Source organism: Podarcis tiliguerta, assembly GCF_965153285.1.
Source record: "Podarcis tiliguerta genome assembly, chromosome: 10".
Classification (NCBI taxonomy): domain Eukaryota; kingdom Metazoa; phylum Chordata; class Lepidosauria; order Squamata; family Lacertidae; genus Podarcis; species Podarcis tiliguerta.
Window position 1 is genome coordinate 13,140,014 of NC_139543.1, and position 23,339 is coordinate 13,163,352.

A 23,339-nucleotide genomic window follows, 5' to 3' on the forward strand; every position below is an offset into this window, starting at 1 on the left:
TGGGAAATCATGGGAGAGGAGGAGGAGGAGGCTGAGCTGGAGCAGCAGCCTGCTGACATGTTATCACAAGAAAGCATTCCAGACCCATCATCTCCCAGAACCTGGAGAGCCTTAAAAGTGAGAGAGCAAAGAGCTCAAAGACAGAGGGCACCTAGCAGCACCCATTGAAGAGCCAGTGTGGTGTAGTGGTTAAGAGCGGTAGACTCGTAATCTGGTGAACCTGGTTCGCGGCTCCGCTCCTCCACATACAGCTGGTGGGTGAGCTTGGGCTAATCAAACTTCTCTGAAGTCTCTCAGCCTCACTCACCTCACAGAGTGTTTGTTGTGGGGGAGGAAGGGAAAGGAGAATGTTAGCCACTTTGAGACTCCTTAGGGTAGTGATAAAGCGGGATATCAAATCCAAACTCTTCTTCTTCTTCTTCTTGAAGTGTTATGAATGAGGAAGTGGGAGAGACGGAGATGGGGTAGAGATTCACTTGGGACAATGCCATTATCCAAGAGGCTGGGTTCTATAGCCTCTCTCTGTAAAGTTTGAAATAGAAAAGGACTGTAGGAAACTTTTCCTCGCCTTTATACTTTCCTGGGCAACCAGCCGGGGGCCAGTGATAGCATCCTGACAGCAGCTAAAATATTATGCTCATTTTTCACATGGTCTAGGCCTTCCCCTGCCCACCCCTCTAATATTCTTAAGAGGGTGTCTTCTCCCTCTGGAAGTGGGGAGTTAGAAAAAGGTATTCCTTCCCTTCCACTCTGCAGTTTTAGTCTGAAATCTTAGGCGCAGTACTGCACCCAGAGCTCAGAAACTGCTCACGCTAATAATGAAATTCCCTGTCACAAAATGTGCCTAGAACAAAGGAGTTTTGAACACTGGTTAAGGGGGAAACTCTTAGTGACCTGAAATTGGAACAGTTGAGCTGAGTACACAGTATTTAAATATTGTAATACCAGTTGCTGGGTTTAGACCACAAAGCGGTGATAGGAAGCCAGGAATATTATACTCAATACACACACACACACACACACACACACACACACACACACACAATTGTCAAGAGGCTGTCTGCATTACAGAGGCCTATTGCAACATTTTCTTTTGGTACCAAAGTTTCAATTTAATTATGTAACAAACTAAACGTTAAATTAATTTATGGTTCCCACTCAGGTTTTACTCCCAAAGTACTGAAACATGTATTTACTGCTTACAGTCGAAACTTATTGATTTCCTTTAGGAATTCATTCTTGTCGAGTGTGAATAAGTCCATCTATTTCACATTCACATCAACAATTGAAATTGTGTGAAGACATCTTATTTTCCCTTTGGTTACAAGCTCTTTTTATTTTATTTTTAAAGTCACATTTACATTTTTGTCCCCTTCTTCACATTTAGTACGGATGAGATTTGAAAACAATATTGCTCTTCAGATGGTAAAGAAATAACATTTCTCTTATTTGACGCAAGAGACGCTCACCAAGAGATTGCATTACGACGCTGTCTCCTTTTTCTATGCATGACTGAAAAATCATACACAAGTTAAGAGTTACGCAGAAAGCCACTCCCGACCTAAGGAGGGGGGGTTGCGGGCCCACGCCCCCGTCTACATTCTCGCGGGGCTGGCTTCAGCCCCGCGGGACTCAGGGATTCCCCACGCCGATTATTATTCATTACGCACAGCGCCAGCCAATCGGCTGGCGGTAGGGGCAGGGTTAACAAAGGGCATTTAAGGTCGGGGCAGCACTGGCTCGCCCCTTTCTTTCCTTACAGCAGCTGTGGTTTTCCCTCCCACCCGCTCTCTGGGTTGTCATTCAGACTTGGCTATGGGCTTTGGCTGGTCGCCGCAAGGGGCCTGGTAGGAGTTTTTCCATTTGGCTAATTGGCTGTATTTTAAAAGCCACTTGGTTTTTTCGCCTACCTCGTAGCAAAACGTCACAACTCCTCGGTTTTGGCGGTAGGCATTGGCAGGGGTATTGTTATGCAAATGAATTTGGGGGGGAGGAGCGCCATCACCTCCCCCAATTCTTGAAGGGTAGTTCGTTAAAGGACTCCGAGGGGCATCGCCTCGTCCGAAACCTACGGAGGCTAGGGCCTAAAGCATGCTCCCGAGCGGTAACCCCTTGGGGAGCGCCTAGGGATGTGCATCTCGGGGGCTCCCCCTGTTGGTGCTTAACCCTTCCCGGTTAGACCGGATAGTCTGTTAGGGCCAATGCCTAAAGCCAATACCACTCTTACCTGTAATCAATAAAGTTGTGGCCATTTTCGCCCATTAACTTAAATTTTGGTGTCTGGTGTCTTTATTTACTCCATCTGTGGGAGGGGGTGGGAATTGCCACGCAAATAGCCTCTTGAAATTGTCTGTTTTATTTGAGGACAGAGAAAATGGGGAGACGATTTCATCAAATTTCTCCAGGGAAAGGAGAAACCCAACAATTTCTTGGGCATAGGACTCACTATTAGAAGCGGCAGTATCACCCCATTTTTTTCCTTTCTTCATAATATTTTTTTTCCTGACCTGCTACAGCAGCTGTGTGGGAAGCCAACACAGACCCTGCAATCATCTCCTGAGGCCCTTCTTTCTGTGCTCTCTCCACAAGATACCTGCAGAGAGGCAACATGAAAACGAGCCTTTTCTATGGTAGCTTCCCGTTTGTGGAACACTCTTCCCAAGAAGGCTCGCCTAGCACCTTCATTATATATCTTTAGGCACCAGGCAGTGGCATTCCTCTTCCCCCAGGATTTGGGCTAATTCAGGGGTCAGCAAACGTTTTCAGCAGGGGGCCGGTCCACTGTCCCTCAGACCTTGTGGGGGGCTGGACTATATTTTGAGGGGGGGGGGGATGAATGAATTCATATGCCCCACAAATAACCCAGAGGTGCATTTTAAATAAAAGGACACATTCTACTCATGAAAAAACACACTGATTCCCAGACCGTCCAAGGGCTGGATTGAAAAGGCGATTGGGCCGAATCCGGCCCCTGGGTCTTAGTTTGCCTAGGTAAAGGTGAAGGTATCCCTGACCATTAGGTCCAGTCACAGACGACTCTGGGGTTGCACGCTCATCTCGCTCTATAAGCCGAGGGAGCCGGCGTTTGTCCACAGACAGCTTCCGGGAAAGTGGCCAGCATGACTAAGCCACTTCTAGCGAACCAGAGCAGCACACAGAAATGCTGTTTACCTTCCTGCCGGAGTGGTACCTATTTATCTACTTGCACTTTGACGTGCTTATCTATGACCTTTTAAACTGTGGGAGTTTATTGCTTTTATTTGTTACTAGGTTTCACATTTTTGTGTCCTTATGTTGTAAACTTATTTCTGAGTAAGCATGCATAGTATTCGACTAGGACTGGACAAATAAGTCTTTTTCAAATTTGTGTCACTTCCTCATGTGTTCCATCACATTTCCACATTCAAACTGCTTTTTATAAGGAAGTTATATTTTTGTGGCAGAGAGCTTGACCAGTGTCTTAGAATGCCATTGAAAGCATTGAACAGTCTACAACTCCTTAGTGTCAAATCCAATTTCCACTTCCATTTATAGCAAGATAATAATACTCACAGATTTCATACATTTGTGATTGTTAATCTGATTTTCAGCTACCATAGATTTCTCTTGTGAGAGTCTGCAAGCTTGTATTTATCTCAAGAACATTAAAATCTACATTTTAACCTCTTCCGAATGTTGTAGAGATTGATCATGAATTTCCTGAGCAAACGATAATAAATTTTGTTACATCCACTTCCTGATCTTTGAGATACTCAATCATGCTTCAGTTTAATGCTGTGCTCTTCCTTCTCTCGTTGAATATGCTTGCCTGTTGGAGAGCCCCGATAAAGTTGGATGTCTTGGACAGATTTTTTAATACTTTTTTTTTTGTATTTTTCTCCTTTAGCATTTCTGTTCAACTTTCCTCTTTCTATATAACCCAGCAGGTACATAGGCTCCAGGAACAGACAAGAACAAGAATATTAGATTCAGTCTTGTATTTTAGTTCCTTTACATGGGTCAACAACAACTTCATAAAGCTTGCCAAAGGAAACAGGAAAAAATATATGCGTACCACATCTTCATTTGATGTGAATGTAAACAGATCTCCTAGAATAAGTTGTAATGCCCCCAATTCACACGACCTAAGAGTCTGGCAGTCACGTCATTTCTCTTTCTCTTTCTGTTATAACTGCCACACAATAGGTGATCAACCCCTGATTTACATTAGAATCAAGAGTTAACAGACCAAAACTCTTGAAAGAATGAGCACCGGAAAACATCAAAGAAGGACATTTTTGTAGTCACCTGTGTCAATACTGCAATCCAATAAAATCACAGTAGTGCAGGAGGCAGTCAATGTGGTGTCCTCCATCTGTTGATGGACAACAATACCCATCAGCCCAAGTTAGCATGGTCAGAGTTTAGATACCTGTTATGTACTAACCTTGGATCCTAGAACAACTGATTGGCTTGCAGGAGAAGACCAATCAGGCTCCAGGAAGAAGTTAATCAGCCTATTAGGCTGGTAGGATCGTAGAATGCAACAACTGATTGGCCTGCATGAAAAGACCAATCAGGCTCCAGGAGGGAAGCAGAATCAGCCAATCAGACGGGACTCATTGAGAATAATGTATATAACACCCCCCCCCCGAGGTTTGGGGAGCAATTCAATCACTGTTTTACAAGCTGCAATAAAGAGCATGAAATCAGTACAGGACTCCGAGTATATTTCAATACCCCTGCAAAAACGGCAAGAGGAAACAGTACCTACAAAGGTGGAGAGGCAAACAAACTTGATGGAATATGTAGAATTAGCAAGCTTAACCAAGTAAGGTTAGAGAGCAAGAAGAGACATGTTTCAAAGAGGATTGGAAACAATTTGTAGATTATTTTAAAAATTATTGTTAGAATGTTAAAACGCCAGTCAGTTTCTAAAAAGCTCAACAGTTTAAAATTGGCAAACGATATGTTTGTTTGTTAGAATGATTAGGAAAAATAGAATATGCGGCAGTAATAGGTATCTCGAAGGACACATGGAGGGATGAGTGGGAAGTCAACAGACAAAAAATTATCAGATGTACTGATTGAAATGCAGTGTATTTTATTCTTCTTTCCCCCTTTTCTTTCTTTTTTCTGTATTCTGAAAAATAAAAATTAATAATAATAATAATAATAATAATGTAATATTATTTGAGTGCAAGAGTCCTGTTTTCAGAATCAGGCTCACACAAGTGGGCTTGAGATGGAGAGATGAAATTGGTAGCTTTAAATAAATGATTTTGGGCAAGTTCACTTGTTTTGCTGTTGTAATGAACTTCTGTAAAACATAAATTAAATGCTTTCAATAACATAGCTTGACATTTTTGAAAAGCTTCATTTCCTTTAAAGGTCACAGTGCTTCAGCATAGGAACTACAGTTTGGGTCCATGCTGCTCCTCTTCTCTTCAACGGAGTCTCTCATGCAAACAACACACTTCTGTGGTTCCCTGGTATGTCCAGGTTGCTGCAGAATGCAATATCTCCAACCAAATCCTTATCAAATAAGGTCCCCTTGTTAAAAGGATTTTCAACCCCTAGACATTGATGCACTTCCTAATGGCAAATTAAGCATCCTATTCAAGGACGGCAGTAGACCTTGAGAAAACGACAATCTCCAAAGGCCACTGTGACTTTGGGTCCATTCATATTGCCAGCATGCTAGAAACTGGAGAGATAGGAAGATCTTACAGTATTTCTTCTTGCTCTGCTTTTTGTGTGTGGCTAAAATGTGACCATCGTTGCTGCTACTGCAGCCCAGCAAGTCCTTAATGGGAACGTTGGGAATGGGCCCCCATGGGGAAATGGGAATATTAGTTATGTTGTGTGTTTGACCTAGCTTCTTACAGAGAGTCGCATAGGTGCTAGCTGACCCATGGCAAAAGCTAACTCAATAACTTCCACAGATGAGTGGAGCCTTGACTACAAAAAAGTGACCTTTTGATTGTGATCACACTGTTGCAGTAATTAGGCCAGTGTAAAATAAAATCCAAACGAGATGATAATCCACCCATAGCCAAAGAGGGAGCCAAAACAACTATTACAGCTATGCAACACTTTTGGCAAAATCATGAATCTATCTCACCAAACAAAAGCATCACCTTTTGGAAATGAAAAGGCTGTGCTGTATTCCAGACTGGAACCTTTTGCAATTCTTTGTATTTGGGTAAATGCTGGAATTTGACCTTTTATTTCCGTTTCGAATGGAAACCAGTGTGTAATTAGTATCTACCTAGGAATCCATAAACAAATTAAGACCCTCCCAAAACTTGCAGTAGCTACCTTATGGTTCATAACTGTTGCGTTGTTATGTTTTGCAATGCTTCTACTTTGTTTTATAACCAAAATCTGTCCTAGTCTGTTCTCGGTGTCTCTTCCCTTGATACACAGCTTCTGAGCCATTGTTATAAAGCTCTAAGAATATGAATTATGAGCTTCATATTCACATTGTAATCAAAAATGGAAAGAGTCCATTTTGTTCCTTCTCATTTTTCAGGCTTTCAGCTAAGTTTCGCCCAGTGTAGGTTTCTTTGGAGCTCAGTTCTGACAAGCATTTTGATGTTGCATATAGCTGTGCACTGGATTCACCCAACACCTTCCACATAACCTTAGCAGTAATTGCTGGTAGTGGTCATTTTTTTGGTATATCGAAGGTGGGTGCATATTGACTTTTCCTCTGCTCTAGCAAGACGTTCCTTATATTCTTACAGTTCAAAATGACAATCTATTTCAACCAGGAAGATCCCAGCCCCTCCAAGTGTCCCTATTTTCCAGGAACAGTCCCAGATTTACGGAAGCTGTCCCAGTTTCTGATTTGGTCCTGCAATGTCCCGCTTTTCCTTAGGACGTTCCTATTTTCATCGGAGAAATATTGGAGGGTATGGAGTTATGTGACCCCTGAGCCAAGGAGATAAATAACAGTGCAACCTTTAGAAGTCATCTGAAGCCAGCCCTGTATAGGCAAGTTTTTTAAAATGTTTTTTAATCTTTTTATATATGTTGGAGTATGGGACACAGGTGGCTCTGTGGTCTAAACTACTGAGCCTAGGGCTTGCCAATCGGAAGCTCAGCGGTTTGAATCCCCACAATGGGGTGAGCTCCCATTGCTCAATCCCAGCACCTGACAACCTAGCAGTTCGAAAGCACATCGAAGTGCAAGTAGATAAATAGGTACCACTCCAGCGGGAAGGCAAACGGTGTTTCCGTGCACTGCTCTGGTTTCGCCAGAAGTGGCTTGGTCATGCTGGCTACATGACCCGGAAAAACTGTCTGCAGACAAACGTCGGCTCCCTTGGCCTGTAAAGCGAGATGAGCACCGCAACCCCAGAGTTGTTCATGACTGGACTTAAATGTTGGAAGGTATGGCATAGTCCGGTTTAGTCCGGTTTAAGATGGTGTCTGAGCATTGGAGCTCAGACATGCAGATTGTTCTCACATTTCTGGCTTCAAAATGAGAGAAGACAGAGGATGTGCCCAGGCAGGTAAGGACAATATATATGGCTATGCCCTCCCTGTGTCAGGGCACAGTGGGAGTATCTCTCATAGGGTTCTCTCTAACAAACTTACAGGAAAACACTCTGAGCTTCTGCTCCTATCATGTGCCTACCTAGCAAACATGCATTGTTGCTTAGACTGCATTGTAAATCTTCCACATTTTCAATGTTGCCCTCTATATATTCTGACGGTATATGTAATAGGCTTGCTTTAATGGGTAAGAAACACATATTTTTGCTTATGGGGTTTTGGACAGTAGAAATAACACTACAAGCTTATTATAATTTCATGGAGCTGAGTCAGTGAATATTTATTCAGATGCATACTAAGAGGAAGCTCTCGGAGGCTTCTTGACCATTAAATAAATGTAGTGCTTAACCTGGGAGCATGGGTATATCTTGGAGGAAATGTTAGTTTTCAAAAGGGATGTGGGATTCTCAGGGATGAGAGGATTTTTGCAGTATATGCAACACTCTGCGTTCTGTCACACAATGTTGCAGAGTCCTATAGGGGATAAAATAATCATGCAAACTGCATGGATGGATTCCCTCCCCCCCCCCCACTGCCGCCTTGTCCAGATGTTTGGAATTCTTGATTGGTGAAACCAGCTGCTGATGTTAGATAAGATTTCTGAAGAGGGCTGCCCTTCCTACATAGCTGCTAGCAGCTGCTTTTTACCTCTGCCTAATGGGATATGTTGAAGCTTTAAGGCAAGATGCCTGAAGCACATGATAAATGCAAATAGCACATTTTTCAGGACCTCTGTGTGTAGTGTGTAGTCATAGGCAGACAGGCAATTCCTTTCTTTAATGAGGCCTAATTTTTCACATTTCACCATTTCAGAAAAAAGATGCCAACACTCAGCATGAAGTTGTTACAGAAAGTGCCACACTTTTAACATTTTGGGGGGGAGGAGGTGCCAGTACTGCGTACTCTTGAGTTGGGAAGCCCAAAAGGCTCAGTGGTTTAGACCACAGCACCACCCGTGTCGGCGGTTCGAAACCCCACCGCCTCTTTCTCACTCACATGCACCCAACGTTAATGCACAAATGTGTACCCCACCACAAACGCACTTCTCACGGGAGCAGCAGCCCGGAAAAGAGTCCTTGAAGGGTAGGAAAGCAACCCCTGACTGAGCAGCGAAGGGGGAGACACAGGCAGCACCGAGAGGCCTCGTGGGTCACCCTGGGAAGAAAGCAGCAGTCATGGGTGACTCCCTCAGCTCTTCTCCTCAGCGAAGGCGGTTGGAGGGAGAGAACACGAACAGCAGGGCCGATGGGCGCTTTCCCTCCCAGGAATGGAGAGAATGTGCTGCGTCTGTCCGCCTGTCCGCCTGCCCTCCTGCATCAAGACATCATTTTCTTTGCTGAAAGCTTTTATTAAGAAAGAATAAATTAATTATTGGATTGTCTGTGAAAGAATTCGTTGCAAGGTGAAGTGCGTGAGGAGCTGAATGTGTGGAAGGGGTGTTGGAGGAGAGGCGAAATAAGAGCTACTTTGTCCATGGCTAGGGGGTGCGATCTGGACATTTCTGCAAAGGACGCAAGATCACCTTGCTACGGCTCTGAGCCCCATACCCTTCAACATTTCTCCAATGAAAATAGGTACAATTTTTTTGCTCTACAAGACTCACTTTTTCCCTCCTAAAAAGTAAGGGGAAATGTGTGTGTGTCTTATGGAGTGAATGCAGGCTGCGCAGCTATCACAGAAGCTAGAACAGCAAGAGGGATTGCTGCTTTCACTGCGCAGCGATCCCTCCTGCTGTTCTGGCTCCTGAGATTCAGAATTTTTTTCTTCTTCTTTTCCTCCTCCAAAAACTAGGTGCGTCTTGTGGTCTGGTGCGTCTTATAGAGCGAAAAATACGGTGCATCTTACCATACCTGCCAACATTTCTCCAATGGAAATAGGGACGTTACAAGGAAAAGCAGGACATTCCGGGATCAAATCAGAAACTCGGACAGCTTCTGTAAATCTGGGAAAAAAGGGAGGCAGCTGTTTCAGAGTGCTGAGCCAGTCACATACAAGGCCATAGACAGAGAAGATGGCCTTTTAGCCGTCCGTGTCCTTCCTTGCTAAACTGGAGTTATTAGTACCCTCTGAACAATGCTATTTTGTTCTATACATATTGCATTTCCGCAAGCAACTCAGCATAGAGATGACTAAGCACATCATCATGCTAAGCTACCCTGCTATACTAATTTAACTTCCGATAGTTTGCTCTCTAATTCCCAGGGAAGAAATCCCCATCCAACACTAATAAACTATGCTGCTCTTCTGGTCAAGCCATAAAGATGGTTCATTAGTAAACATGCCTTAAAAATGCTCCTCGAGGGTTCTGTTTTAATTTTTAAAGAATTCAGTTATAGATAATGTCTGACATTTATGCCTTTCGACTTGCAACTCATCAGCATAAATCACGGGGAGGAGACATGGAACAGCACAAAGGTGAAGCATCGGCAAGCCAAAAAGAGCCTCATGTGTGATTTAGGCCTGTCTCTTTAAACATGCATTCAGCATCTCATTACTAAAGGGTGCAAGATCTCTCCACAAAGCAGTCTTCTTGAGTAGTAGGCAGCTTCCATCCTTTATTATTTGTTCCAAGTGTTTTTGGAAGAGGGTGCAACTTCTGTTAGTTCTAACTGCAGAGCCTTTGTGTTCACCACACATTGACACAAGCATCCTGTAACTTGGAGGGTAATAATAATAGTAGTAGTAGTAGTATCCAGCCACTGGGACGGTTTTCAACATATATAAAAACATAATAGAACATTACACATTAAAAGGCTTCCCTATACAGGGCTGCTTTCAGATGTCTTCTAATGGTTACATAGTTATTTATCTCTTTGACAACTGAAGGGTTGTCCACAGGGTAGGTGCCACCACCGAGAAGGCCTTCTGCCTGGTCCTCTGTAACTTAACATCTCGCAGTGAGGGAACCAAGGTGGTAATAGTAACGGTCCAATGGTCCAGGGACTTTGGTTATAATATTCCAATGAATGCCTGGGAAAGATTATGGAGGGAAGAATTGAAGTTTACTGCATATTACACCTTGAAATTAAAAAACGCCTGCTTCTTGGGAGAAAAGCAATGACAAACCTAGACAGCATCTTAAAAAGCAGAGACATCACCTTGCCAACAAAGGTCCGTATAGTTAAAGCTATGGTTTTCCCAGTAGTGATGTATGGAAGTGAGAGCTAAGCCATAAAGAAGGCTGATCGCTGAAGAATTATGGTGCTGGCGGAGACTCTTGAGAGTCCCATGGACTGCAAGAAGATCCAACCTATCCATTCTGAAGGAAATCAGCCCTGAATGCTCATTGGAAGGACAGATCCTGAAGCTGAGGCTCCAATACTTTGGCCACCTCATGAGAAGAGAAGACTCCCTGGAAAAGACCCTGGTGCTGGGAAAGATTGAGGGCACAAGGAGAAGGGGATGACAGAGGACGAGATGGTTGGACAGTGTTCTCAAAGAGACCAACATAAGTTTGACCAAACTGTGGAAGACAGGAGTGCCTGGCTTGCTCTGGTCCCTGGGGTCATGAAGAGTCAGACACGACTAAACAACTAAACAACAACAAATAGGTTTCTAGGCTCCCAAACGAAATTCTTAACCGATTTCTCCCTCACAGAATTTCCCCTGTCATTCAGTGGGTATTAACGACTTCTGCCACGTTGTGGAGAAATAAGCGTGCAAGCCTATTAGCATCCCATTTTCACAGTGCATCAGCACAAAATAACTCCGTGGCAGGTGTTGCTACAATTATGATTCAGAGGAGACCCGTGCAGTGTTGAATGGTCCCCCAGTTCCTACTTTCATCATGCGTGCTATTGACAAGTGCTCTGCTAGTATAAAACACGCAGGAATATAAGCGGACTCAAGATGTGAGATGGATTTCTCAAACCTGTTCTTTGTTTATTTCTGTCTCCTTTGTTCATCTGGTATTGTGTCCTGGCTTTTTCTCACCCTGGCTAATACAAGCAGGGCTTTCTTCAGTCTGAGCTCCCCGGAAAGACTCTCCTCCTGCAAGAGAGGGGAGTGGTTGTGGTCGGGAGCCGGACTCTGCCTCAAGCAGGGGGCGTTAGCCCCCTGCCTCCCACTCACCTGGCTGGCGCCCACGCCCACAGGCAGGCACCCAACCAGGTGCCTGCGAGGGGGCGTGTTTAGCAGCCTAAATTGCTGCGGCACCAGCCTTCCGGCCTCACTCTTCGTCGTCCCGTCGCGAGTCATCCACCCTCCACTCCCTTAGAGCTCAGGGTCTCAGTTTTCCTTGGCCTTGCTATGGACCTTAGGTTGGTCGCCCTGGTTGTCCGGGGGGCCTGGTAGGAATTTTTCCATTTGGCATTAGGCTTTTTGGTTTTTTTGTCTACCTCGTAGCAATCGTCACAACTTTCATGGTATTGGTGGGTAGGTTAGGCATTGGAATAATGTGTTGTGGTGTGTTGAAGGGCTAGGTGTGGCCATCGCCTGCGCCTTCAATTTTGGGTATTCCATTAAAGGAATCTGGCGGTCGTGTATTCTGTCCGATGCCTGCTTGGCGGGAGGCCATGGCACGACCCTCGGTGACATCAGGGGAGAGCCTATAGTTGGATTAGCATCAACAGGCTCCACCTACTGGTGAATAAACCCCCCTTGTTTTAGACTCACCCCCCCCTCTGAGGGGGTGGAGTCAGCTGACGTAATTCAATGCCTAAGCCAATACCTTTTCACTTGCTGTAATCAATAAAGTTGTGGCCTTTTCTTGCCCATTAACCTTATATCACATGTCCTTGTGTTTTCATTCCACTACGCGGGGATCGGGTCCTCGAACCACAACTCAGTTCTGGCACCTCTCAGGTGGGTGCCATTGCCATTATAAGAGAACAAGGGAGGTGCTTGTGGTGAGTTCAGCACCTCTTTTTCTAGAAAAATAGCACTGAATATAAGCACAATACTGTGACTGTTTACTCAGAAGCAAGTCACATTGTGTTCAGTGAGGCTTGCATGCAGGTAAGTATTCACAGAATTGCAACCTTAGTTGAAAACTAAGGGAAGTTCGGACAGTACCTTCTGTTATGTACTGAAGTTCTCACCCTGGGCCAGCAGGGGGATACTATAGATAGTTATGCAAATAAGGGATCGAAAGTGACATTCAGTGATTGGATAGTTTTAGGAAATTGTTACAGTTACATTGTACTGGAGCTCTATATAAGCAGGCTGACTGAACCCTTCAGTTCAGTTCTATTCTGGCCTGTGAATAAACAAGAGCTGGTTGAAGAATCGCTGTGTTGTCTGATATGTTCACCTACAACTTAACACCTTCATTATACACCTTTAGGTGCCAGGCAAAAATGTTCCTTTTTAAGCAGGCTTTTCGTTGATCTGATTTACATCCTATGCTCTTTTAAGATTTTGGTTTGGGGGGAGGGGTGGCTATTGGGTTGTTTTAATTTTATTAGGTATTTTTGTGGATTTATATCTTAATTTTATTCTGTGAGCCGCCCTGACACCCCGGGTATAGGGCGGTATATAAATTCAAAAATCAAGCAAGCAAGCAAACACCCTGAGCAGTATGTCCTGTTGGATAGAATGTGGCTTACTTACGTTTTAATTGCACCGTTAATCTTCTGATTCTTGTTATACAAGCATACCAGTGACATTTCCAAGATCTACCTTAACTTACTACCCAAAAAGTGTTTGAATTTGAACTAGTAATTTTTTTATGTATCTCATAGTAACTAAAGCAGTTATTATCCCTGGCTATAACCCTTATTTGTCTGGGGCTGTTGGAAGTTGTTGCTGTTGTGATGATGCCAGATTATAAGAATTACACTATGAATGGCCTTTTACATATGTCTCAGGGACATTTACAATATAGGGAGCGTGTCTTCCATTTATTTCAATTTATTCTACAGTAATTTACCATCCTAATATGAATTAGACCATAACTCATTCTCATGACCTGATCTGATCTAATTATATAAACTGGGGTAAATTTTGAAATCCCTAAAATGATACCCAAACAAAATAGCTTTGAATGCTTTACATTTTAAAAAGATTTGCAAAGCCCCAGATTTCTGCACCAAAGATTAGCATTGGAATAGTATTTGCTTTAAAAGATATTTGAATATTTAAACTTCAGGAGTCTGTTTACAGATTGTAAACAGGCAACTGATTTCAATCTATTTTTGTTTGCAAAGCCCAAGATCCTGAGGCCAGGAAGGTTATGCCAAGATAACAGCGAGATTTTACCTGCTCTAGCTCTTTTGAATTAATAAGCCATCTGTGCAATTTTTTCCCCCTTCTGCCAAAAACCACTACTTTAGATAGGGCATTATTACTGACTAGATCATTTTCTGAGTTATAGGTACTGAACTGTCTTAACAATCTTCTCGGGCCATTTTGAGAGGATGAAAGTAGAACCAAGTCATCCACATAAATTATTATATTTACTGCTCTGTTTAAGACTCTGGGCATATGATAATTATGATTGTCCTGAGTTACAACAATCTAATCAATAAGAAAGGGTCTAAAATACAGGCATATTTACAGTATATGTTAGAGTCAAATCTGAAAGAGCTAAAACAGAACCTTCAAACTAGTTTCTGAATAAAAAACTTTTATTAGAAACAAAAGTCTCAGATCTTTACATGCAGTTATCATTTTATCCCCAAATCCTTGTTAGGATATTTCCGTTCCACCTTAAAAGGGAGCAGGATGTTTGTGTCACAGCCTGCGCATTTCCTGTTTCACAGGATGTTTCTGTTGTGTCTTTGCTTTCGTTTCTCTCTCTCTCTCTGCCGGAGACACTGAAGCAGGCAGTCATGTTTTTTCTTTGTTCTGACCAACGCTGAATAAACTTGTAAATAATGCTCTCCTGACTGCAACTTTCACTGTGTGCGTTATCTGCTGATAGAGCGTGCATCAGTTCTGGAATGTGGCAAGCTATTTCTGGAGCTCATGTCGCTAATTGCTGATACTGCGTGTCTGTGGGAGATCGATGGATGTCCGGAGACGACGTGGAGTCATGATGGACTTTGTCTCCCTGGCAATATCCCAACAATCCTTGTCAATTTAGACAATAAAAATCTGCACTATGTTCAATAAAGGCAGCAAAAAGCTGTCCAGAACAAGGTGGTATGTTTGTGGTAGCTTGCTCCCACAATGTTCTTCACAAAGTGTTGGTGCTGATCTTTAAAGCCCTAAACGGCCTCGGTTGAGTATACCTGAAGGAGCGTCTCCACCCCCATCATTCAGCCCAGACACTGAGGTCCTGCTGCTTTAAAGATCAGTGCCAACACTTTAATTGTTGTCAGAAACGTACTGGGAGCCGATGTAGGTCTTTCAGAAGGGTGACTGTGCTTTGGTTCTCAGATTTTTTTTCCCCTCCAGAAAGTGAGCATTAGGTATGTTTGCCTTTAAATGTGAACTGAATCAAAATTCTTCCTCATCTCTAGGTTTAAGCTCTGTGCAGGATTGCTGCCTCTATCTTGAAATACCAATAGCTTAGCAATTTTTTTGAGAAAAGAACCAGGCTTACTGAAAGAATAAAAATTAACTGCATACTGCTCATCAAGAGACGATATGTACATGTGTTGTGATATGTCTCTTGTCGAGCTAAGACAAAGCAATGCAGTGATGTATTATTCAGAGACGTAGATTGGATGTGGGAACAAATCACCACAATATTATTTTCCACTAATCATCATCAAAAGTCCCAGTATGATGCCTGCTCATTTCTATCTAAAACCTTGACTTGCCCCTTTATCCATTTCAGTTATACAGTCCACCGCTTCTTAAATTTCCAAGGATCAATCGCTGAGGTATTGATTTAAAAGAGGTATAAAAATCAAAACTGAATGAACACATTTGACTTGTTCATAATGCATGGTCAGCTTGGGGGAAAGAGAAATTGTGAAATAACGCGATTGTGGAGAAACAGCTGGACTGTGACTTGAATAAAGCAGATTACCCTGGCAACAAATCAATGAGAGACCTGAGCTTTCCATTTTATGCCTTTTTGCACTAGACAGACGCAGAAAAGTCATGCGGGCAATACAGTGGTACCAACCATCTATTTTCTCTAAGCTGGAGTGGATGAAGTAGCACACTGCCTCCTGACTCCCAAAGAAAGGCACGTGCTTAGTTTAGTGTAGATAGAGCTGCAGTGAATATCTCTGTGCAATCAAGTTTCTTGTAGAACTCTACATGGCCACCTGCTACACTCGAGAATGATGCATTTTCATAGCAGGAAGGCTTTGAAAATCGTAACGCATTTGCAACACAGTACTGCAGACCTACCAACCTGCAATTTCCTACTTCTCGTCAAACAATAAATGGTGGACTAGTTTTAGATGAGCTCCACTTTCTTTCCCTTTTCTGTGAAACTTTTCAGTAAGTTTGGCTCCTGGCAGAAATTTTAAGCAGGGAAGAGATGAACTGGAAATATGGCAATCAAACGCACTTTTATAACAACGGCTTATTTCATTTGATCCAGTCTTGCCCTAAAGACAGTTTCAGCTGTCTGAGTATCACAACTCCTGAAAAAGAATGGGAATCAGAAATTTGCTGTAAGCTTAAACTGGAGGAGAGAGAGACAGAGAGACATAAATCTGATTAATCCAGATCACTGACATATATAAAGAACCAGGAAGAGTCTAGTTGCAGCTTAAAGACTAACCACATTTATTATGGCATCAGTTTTTATGAGCTCGAATCCATTTCGTCAGAGTGGCTTAGGAAAGTTTATGCAGTAATACATTTCTTAGTCCTAAAGCTGAGACTCTTTGTTTTCTCTAGAATATCTGGAAAATGCATAAATAAATTGATTGTGTATTCAGTGTGGAACAATCACTTATATTCTCATAATATAATCCTTAAGAGTTCAACCAATTGGAAACAAAACATTAAAAACATTTCCCAATATCTTTCTTTCCCTTTTCTAGGTAAAATCCTTTTATGTCTGTTTCCCCTCTCTTTCTCATAGACAGACACACATATTTACACACATACAGATTGTGGGCATTTTAAAACTGGGATTCCTTGCCAAATAAGACTGTGACCCCAGCAACATTTGTTTTCCAAATTGGATACCTGTAATTTTCAATCTCTTCATGATTTTGTGGATGTTGATCCAGCATCCGGCAGCCGTGAAAAGGGCAAATTCCATGCTAGGGATCATTAGGTAAGGAATTGAAAATCAAACTACGAATATCAAAATGCCATTAAACAAAATTATGGTGCGACCTCATCCCTCTGTGAAGAAAGGTTGCAGCAATTGGGGAATTTTTATTTTAGAGAAAAGACAAGTAAGAGGTGACATGATAGAAGTTTATAAAATGATGCATGCCATGGGGGAAGTGAATAAAGTTTCTCTCCCTTTCCCATAGCACTAGAACTTGTGGAGGGACGCGGGTGGCTCTGTGGTCTGCATCACTGAGCCTCTTGGGCTTGCTGATCAGAATGTCAGTGGTTTGAATCCCCACGACGGGGTGAGCTCCCATTACTCTGTCCCAGCTCCTGCCAACCTAGCAGTTTGAAAGCACGCCAGTGCAAGTAGATAAATAGGTACCACTGTGGTGGGAAGGTAAATGGCATTTCCATGTGCTCTGGCGCTGTAAAGACTGAAATAAAAAAAGGATTGTAAGAAACTTTCCCTAGTCTTTATACTTTCCTGGGCAACCAGCCAGGAGCAGCTGACAGCATCCTGACATGATCTGAGAGAGTCCTGAGGGCCAGAAAGATAATCCTGGAGGGCCACATTCACTTCCCAGACTTGAGGTTTCCCTTCTCTGTTGTACAATAAATTGGATGATGCAAGGATGCCAAGATTTCATCTTGCAATGTCATTTATCATTATCATCATCATCATCATTTATACCCCACCCATCTGGCTGGGTTTCCCTAGCCATTCTGGATAGCATCCAGCAAAATTAAAATAACCATTAGCCTGGCACTAATCTATTATTTTTTAATCCATGTTAAGAATGTTCTGCTGCTGACAGATGTCAACAAAGCATTCTTGGGTTCATGAAAAGGGATTGTTTGTTCAGTAGTGCTAGATGACACTTGATACGAATGGGAAGTTGAGCTTTTTTAAATGAAGAAGTGCTTGATTTCATTGCACTTTTATTTTTTATCCTGTCTGATGGATAGACAGACAGAGAGAGATGGACAGATGGACAGATCTATAATATCACTTCTAATAGGATATATGTGGTACACACAGCCTTGCCACAATATTTGATTATGAACCATTTCCAGCACAAATCAAATTCCCCTGCCATTGGCTAGGGATATAAATGAAGATGCAAAATCCACCATCATTTAACAACCCATAAAGCCTTATTCCTTTCGTCGGTGCATTAAATTGTATATATTTATTCCAAGAAGACAGGAACTGTACATGGCATCTAGCTCAGACTATTTGAAAGGTTTCAACTGTTTAAATGACATTTTCACCTTCAGCAAATACATCTTTGCCTGGTAGGAATGGTGATGCTATCTTGCTGCAGGCAATCTATGATACAGTCATGTCACAAATAGGTGTCAACTCTCATTACACTCTCAAGTTTAAATCCCACTTATCAGTTCTCACATAGTTGTGGATGCTCTAACAATCCCATTTGGCCATGATTGCACTGAATTTTGCTCTCAAATAGTTTGTGATATATTTGTTGGAGTTGCTGTAGATGTTTCAGATATTGGAATACTATGTGTGTACTTGGTGGCCGTACAGAAATGCCAGCTAGGGACTGAATTTGTGTGCACAGTATTATGCTATCTGCGGACGTTGCCTAATTACACATATGGAATAATGATTGACTGCGTGAAAAAAGAAGAAGATATGGCTACGGTGAGCTCTTGAAGAGGGGTGAAGAGGGTGCGTGCTATAAACTGAACTCCTCTAATAGTAGGAACCCCAAGTCAATGTCAGCATTTCATTAATATGTTTAATGTATTAATAGAATAGTATCTTTCAAAAGTAATGGAGTGATTGAGGGCTCGTACACGCTTCTGCTTCTCCCATGCCTAGTGTCAAGGAGCTGTCAAGGAGCCAGGTCATCCACAGGGCAGGCGCAGACACACAGAGAAGGCACAGAATGCAATTAGCTTTTAATTAGCAGAAAAACAACAACACAGCCATGTCCCTGGTTCATCTTAACTCAATGAAGGCCTTGCTGAAACTAAGCTGTAGGTCAGCCCTTCCCCTTCTAACCTCTCACTCTGCATCTCTCCCAAGCAGACAAAGGGCTGCATCAAGGGGGTGAGCTGCTCCTCTGGCCCTGTGTGGCACATAGGAGACAACTCCTAGGGGGCAAGGTCCCTTCACCCCACCCCCCCAAAAAAATATTTGAGAGGTCCGCCACCCAAACGTTGATAGACATTCTTGCTAGGTATGGTTGGAGATGATATAACAAAGAGTGACCAGAAACTGTCGCTTTATGCTACTATGATAATAATAATAATAATAATAATAATAAATTTTATTTATACCCCGCCCTCCCCAGCCGAAGCTGGGCTCAGGGCAGCTAACAACAATCAAAATAATCCAACATTCTAAAAACCTTTCATTATAAAAATTAATTAAAATCAAATTGATGGCAACCATTAAGCAAGATTCTGTGCAGATTGCCAGAGGAGGGGGTCAGGCTGCGCCCTGACCAAAGGCCTGGTGGAACAGCTCTGTCTTACAGGCCCTGCGGAAATATGTCAGGTCCTGCAGGGCCCTAGTCTCTTGTGGCAGAGCGTTCCACCAGATTGGAGCCACAGCCGAGAAAGCCCTAGCTCTAGTTGAGGCCAGCCTAACCTCTCTGTGGCCTGGAATCTTCAGGATGTTTTTATTTGCAGACCGTAAGTTCTTCTGTGGGACATACCAGGAGAGGCGGTCCCGTAGGTACAAGGGTCCTAGGCCGTATAGGGCTTTAAAGGTTAAAACCAGCACCTTAAACCTGATCTTGTTCTCCACCGGGAGCCAGTGCAGCTGGTATAGTACCGGATGAATGTGATCTCGCAGCGAAGACCCCATAAGGAGTCTCGCTGCGGCATTCTGCACCCGCTGGAGTTTCTGGGTCAGTCTCAAGGGCAGCCCCACGTAGAGCGAGTTACAATAATCCAGTCTGGAGGTGACCGTCGCGTGGATCACAGTGGCTAGGTCAGGGCGAGAGAGATAAGGAGCCAACTGCTTAGCTTGGCGGAGATGAAAAAAATGCCACCTTTGTTATAGCTGTAATCTGCGCCTCCATAGAGAGGGAGGTATCGAAGATTACACCCAAACTCTTAACGGACGATGCTGGCACTAATTGCACCCCCGCAAGAGATGGGAGTTGCCCCCTCAATTCTATGGCGGCGAGAATACTACTCACACAGAAATGGAAGCAACATGAAATACCCACAGTTGAAGAATGGCAGTGGAAACTCATGGAGTATGCAGAAATAGCAAAATTGGCTCTAAAAATCAGAGAACATGGTGACGAAGCATTCCAAAGAGATTGGATGAAATTTACAACATACATAGAAAAGAACTATACACAAATAAAGACACTCGTGGGACTGAAATAGATCTCATAATGTTTACTAAAAATCATTCGTTTTGGATTTAAGAACATTGAACAAAAATATTACAACAGTTGAAGGATGTACATTAATGAAATTTTGAAGAGTATTATTCCATAGTATTAAGTACACATGGAATGTAAACATGACAAATGCGTAAATATAAAGAAAATATAGAGAAACCAGAAGGAGGAGGGAGGGAAGTACAAACTCATTTAATGTATCAAGGTCAAAAGAAATAAGGTATGTAATTATGTATTATGATGGCAAAATTTTTAAAATCTGTAAAATCAATAAAGATCATTTAACAAAGTTGATAGACAATGTCATTCAAATGGTGTGCATGTGTCATGGCATATGATTGATTATGCAGGGCACGGCGTACCTGGCCCCCAATATTTTATTCAAGCTGACACCCCTGGTCTGGTGCATTGCTCACCAATGTGCAGGATCCTCCTCAAGTGGGAGGTCAGAGGGGGAGAAGAGTCAGCAGGACTGGGACTATCTGAGCACACGCTGTGTCAGGGGCTGGGCTGATGAGGAATGGTGGGAGCCGCCCTCACCTTCTCCTGAACCTTCCCAAGGGCAAGAGGACAGTGTTGATTTAGAACAGTGGTTTGCAGAGGGGCATAGTCCAGAGGGGGAAAGCTGGGAAATACTGGGTGAGGAACAGCTAGAAGAGGAAACATCAGGAGAGAGAAATTCAGTGCCTTTGGACAGCATTCCTGACCCCCCTCCCTTCACCTAAGACTAGATGGGCTTTGTGAGTGACAGAACAGAGAGCGTGGAGGCAACAAGCTCAGATTACCCAACATAGGAGTGACATAGATTGATGGGGATGGAGGGAGGGAGCCTTTAATGGGAGCAACCACCATTTCTGGAGAGATATGCATTCCTTTGTCTCTCGCTGTGATTATTAAAGAAACCAACTGGTAAGAATGCTCCTTTCATTTGATCTGCTTATTCACTGCCACCGGGGGAGGGATTTGATTCCCTGAAGCATGACACGCTGTGACTCTGAGCTTCTAATCCTGTCCCGGAAGGCCCTCCTTTTCCTGCTTCTATCAGCTCCCAACTCATCCCTTCTACCAACTGCTCCTCAGTGTCCCACCTCCAGGCTCTGGGCCCTCTGGGCATCTTTGGAGCCTTCCGGGGGGGGGGGAGGGGGTTAGCAGGCAACATCATCATCATAAGGCAAAAGGATTATCACATTATGCAGAGAAAAAAGTTTCCAGCCGTCGCCAGCTGTGACTCCCCACCCACAACAAATTATCACCATCACCCTGTGTAGTTACAAGACTTAATAAAAGGTTTTCTTTGGGAGTCAATGGCAGCCCCCCCACCCCCTAAGTTTCATAGCTGCATGGGCAGGGGGGGAAATCTGGGGGTAGGTGTCACTGTAAAGAGATGGAATTAACCTTTCCTCACCATGCTCTGCAATCCCAACAGCAATCCATTCTGAGCATAGTTAATTTAAGAAAGACAGAAAAAACACAATATATGTATTTGTACATTACACTTTTAAACATCAACTTTAGTTTGGCCCTTGGAAAGAAATGAAAGCTTTCTGTTTCTGAAATCCAGCCAGTGGATTTCAGATTTCTCTCATTGTATTCTTTATGTCAGAATGCTGATAGGAGCTGAAGACCCAAAAAAAGTGTTGTTGTTGTTTTTTTAAAAAATGGGACAGCCTGTCATATGATACATGCCTGTAAAGGGAAGCGAAGAGATGTTTGAAATTAGTAGCTTTATCCAAATGGTGACAGGGAAATTCATTTCCTTTTGCTTTACAGCCATGGGCTCCCAAATTATGGCAGGTAGTTTAATCTAGCTCCTACAAGCAACTTACAGAGATGAGGAAGTTGTCAGAAAGATATCACCAGAAGGCTTACACATCACTTTCAGAAGTCATTCTGAATTGACAAGAAATTGATAGCTTTATAATATTTGGATGGAGCTGAAGGAAAAAGTAATAACAAGAGCAGAAAATGTTTGGTCAAAAAATGAGAGAGATAAAACTCTTTGGAACTGCTTGTTAATAGTTGGCTGGTTAGCTGGAATCAGTAAGTGAAATCTACATTTCTCCTTCAATCATTTGTGTCCTGAATTGAGAATTATTATGAAATTTTGTTGTGTTTGTTTGTGGAATTTGCTGATAGCTTCTTAGTTAAAAGAGGCCCCAAATGGCACTTTATATCTCTCTTCCTTGAGATGTCTTGTTGAGATGAAACATCATAAATTCAGTGGCAGCTTTATACAACATAAATAATAGTTCCCTGCAATCCAAACTGCAATGGGCATTGGCACATGATCGCTTGTGGCGTCTCTGTGCAATCAAGCAGATATGGTGGATTCCTAAAAACATGAGAATTGTTTTGGGTCTGTGCCAAAGAGCCCTCTAGTCTAGCACCAGCCAGACTGCCTAGACACTGGTGTGTGTTTATTCTCAGGTGTGTTTGTGTGTGAGAGATAGAGAGATGTTGCATTCAGATGACACATTCTTTCCAATGTTTTCTTACCTGGTAATTTTCAAATTGTGTGTGATCCTCACATGATGTAAAAGCCACTTCTGGAAATCTAGAAGCATCTTGTGGATGTTTGGTGCTCATTTCAGAGTTGTTTCCAGAAAGAAAGAAAAAATTCAACCTCTGTAACTCAGAAAATCATGAGAGTTTTGCACTGCAATTTCCCCATGTTTTTCATGACCATGTTGCCCTCACTCACGTGATGAAAACTGGGGCGGTATCTTGGCACACAGTTATTTCCCACTGTTTAAAATTTAGCATGATGCAGCAGTATATCAATCAAAAAGCCACCGTTCCAAAACACAACAGGTACTGCAGTGTAAAAAGAATATGAAAAACTAGGACATAAGCATTAGAATTATATCCAGGAAAACGAACACAATAAAGCCCACATCTGAATACAGGCAGAGAGAGAGAGTGACGAGTGGTTCCCATAATACAAAGCAGCTCTTTGTCTGGAAAAAAGCTAGCTATCTCTTTCCTAGAAAGTGTTCAAGAAGAACAAGATGCAGGTGCTTTCATCTCATCTGTTATTAATCATCAGCATCTATTTTTTCTTTGTTTTCAATGGATCAGTCCCATGAATTCTCTAACCTCTTTCTATCCCACCCCCCACACACAATGGAAAAATATCCTATCGATTTTGCTGAGATGATGAGCCAACCTGAACCATATCTTAATCCCTCTTTCTGATTCACTCAGAAGCATCAGAAGTACTGAGGTGCTTAGAAGCATTAAACTCAGGGCTAAATCCTGTGGTTGCCATGGAAC

At 42.8% G+C, this 23,339-nt stretch overlaps 1 long non-coding RNA gene across 1 annotated transcript in view; it reads left to right on the plus strand.

The window, feature by feature from the left end:
* The first annotated feature begins 9,312 nt into the window (after positions 1-9,312).
* Positions 9,313-23,339, plus strand: part of LOC310658296 — a 90,445-nt gene continuing 76,418 nt past the window's right edge. Inside the window, exon 1 of the long non-coding RNA XR_014502193.1 lies at positions 9,313-9,376. This is a non-coding gene — a long non-coding RNA (uncharacterized lncRNA). The remainder of the gene's footprint in view (positions 9,377-23,339) is intronic.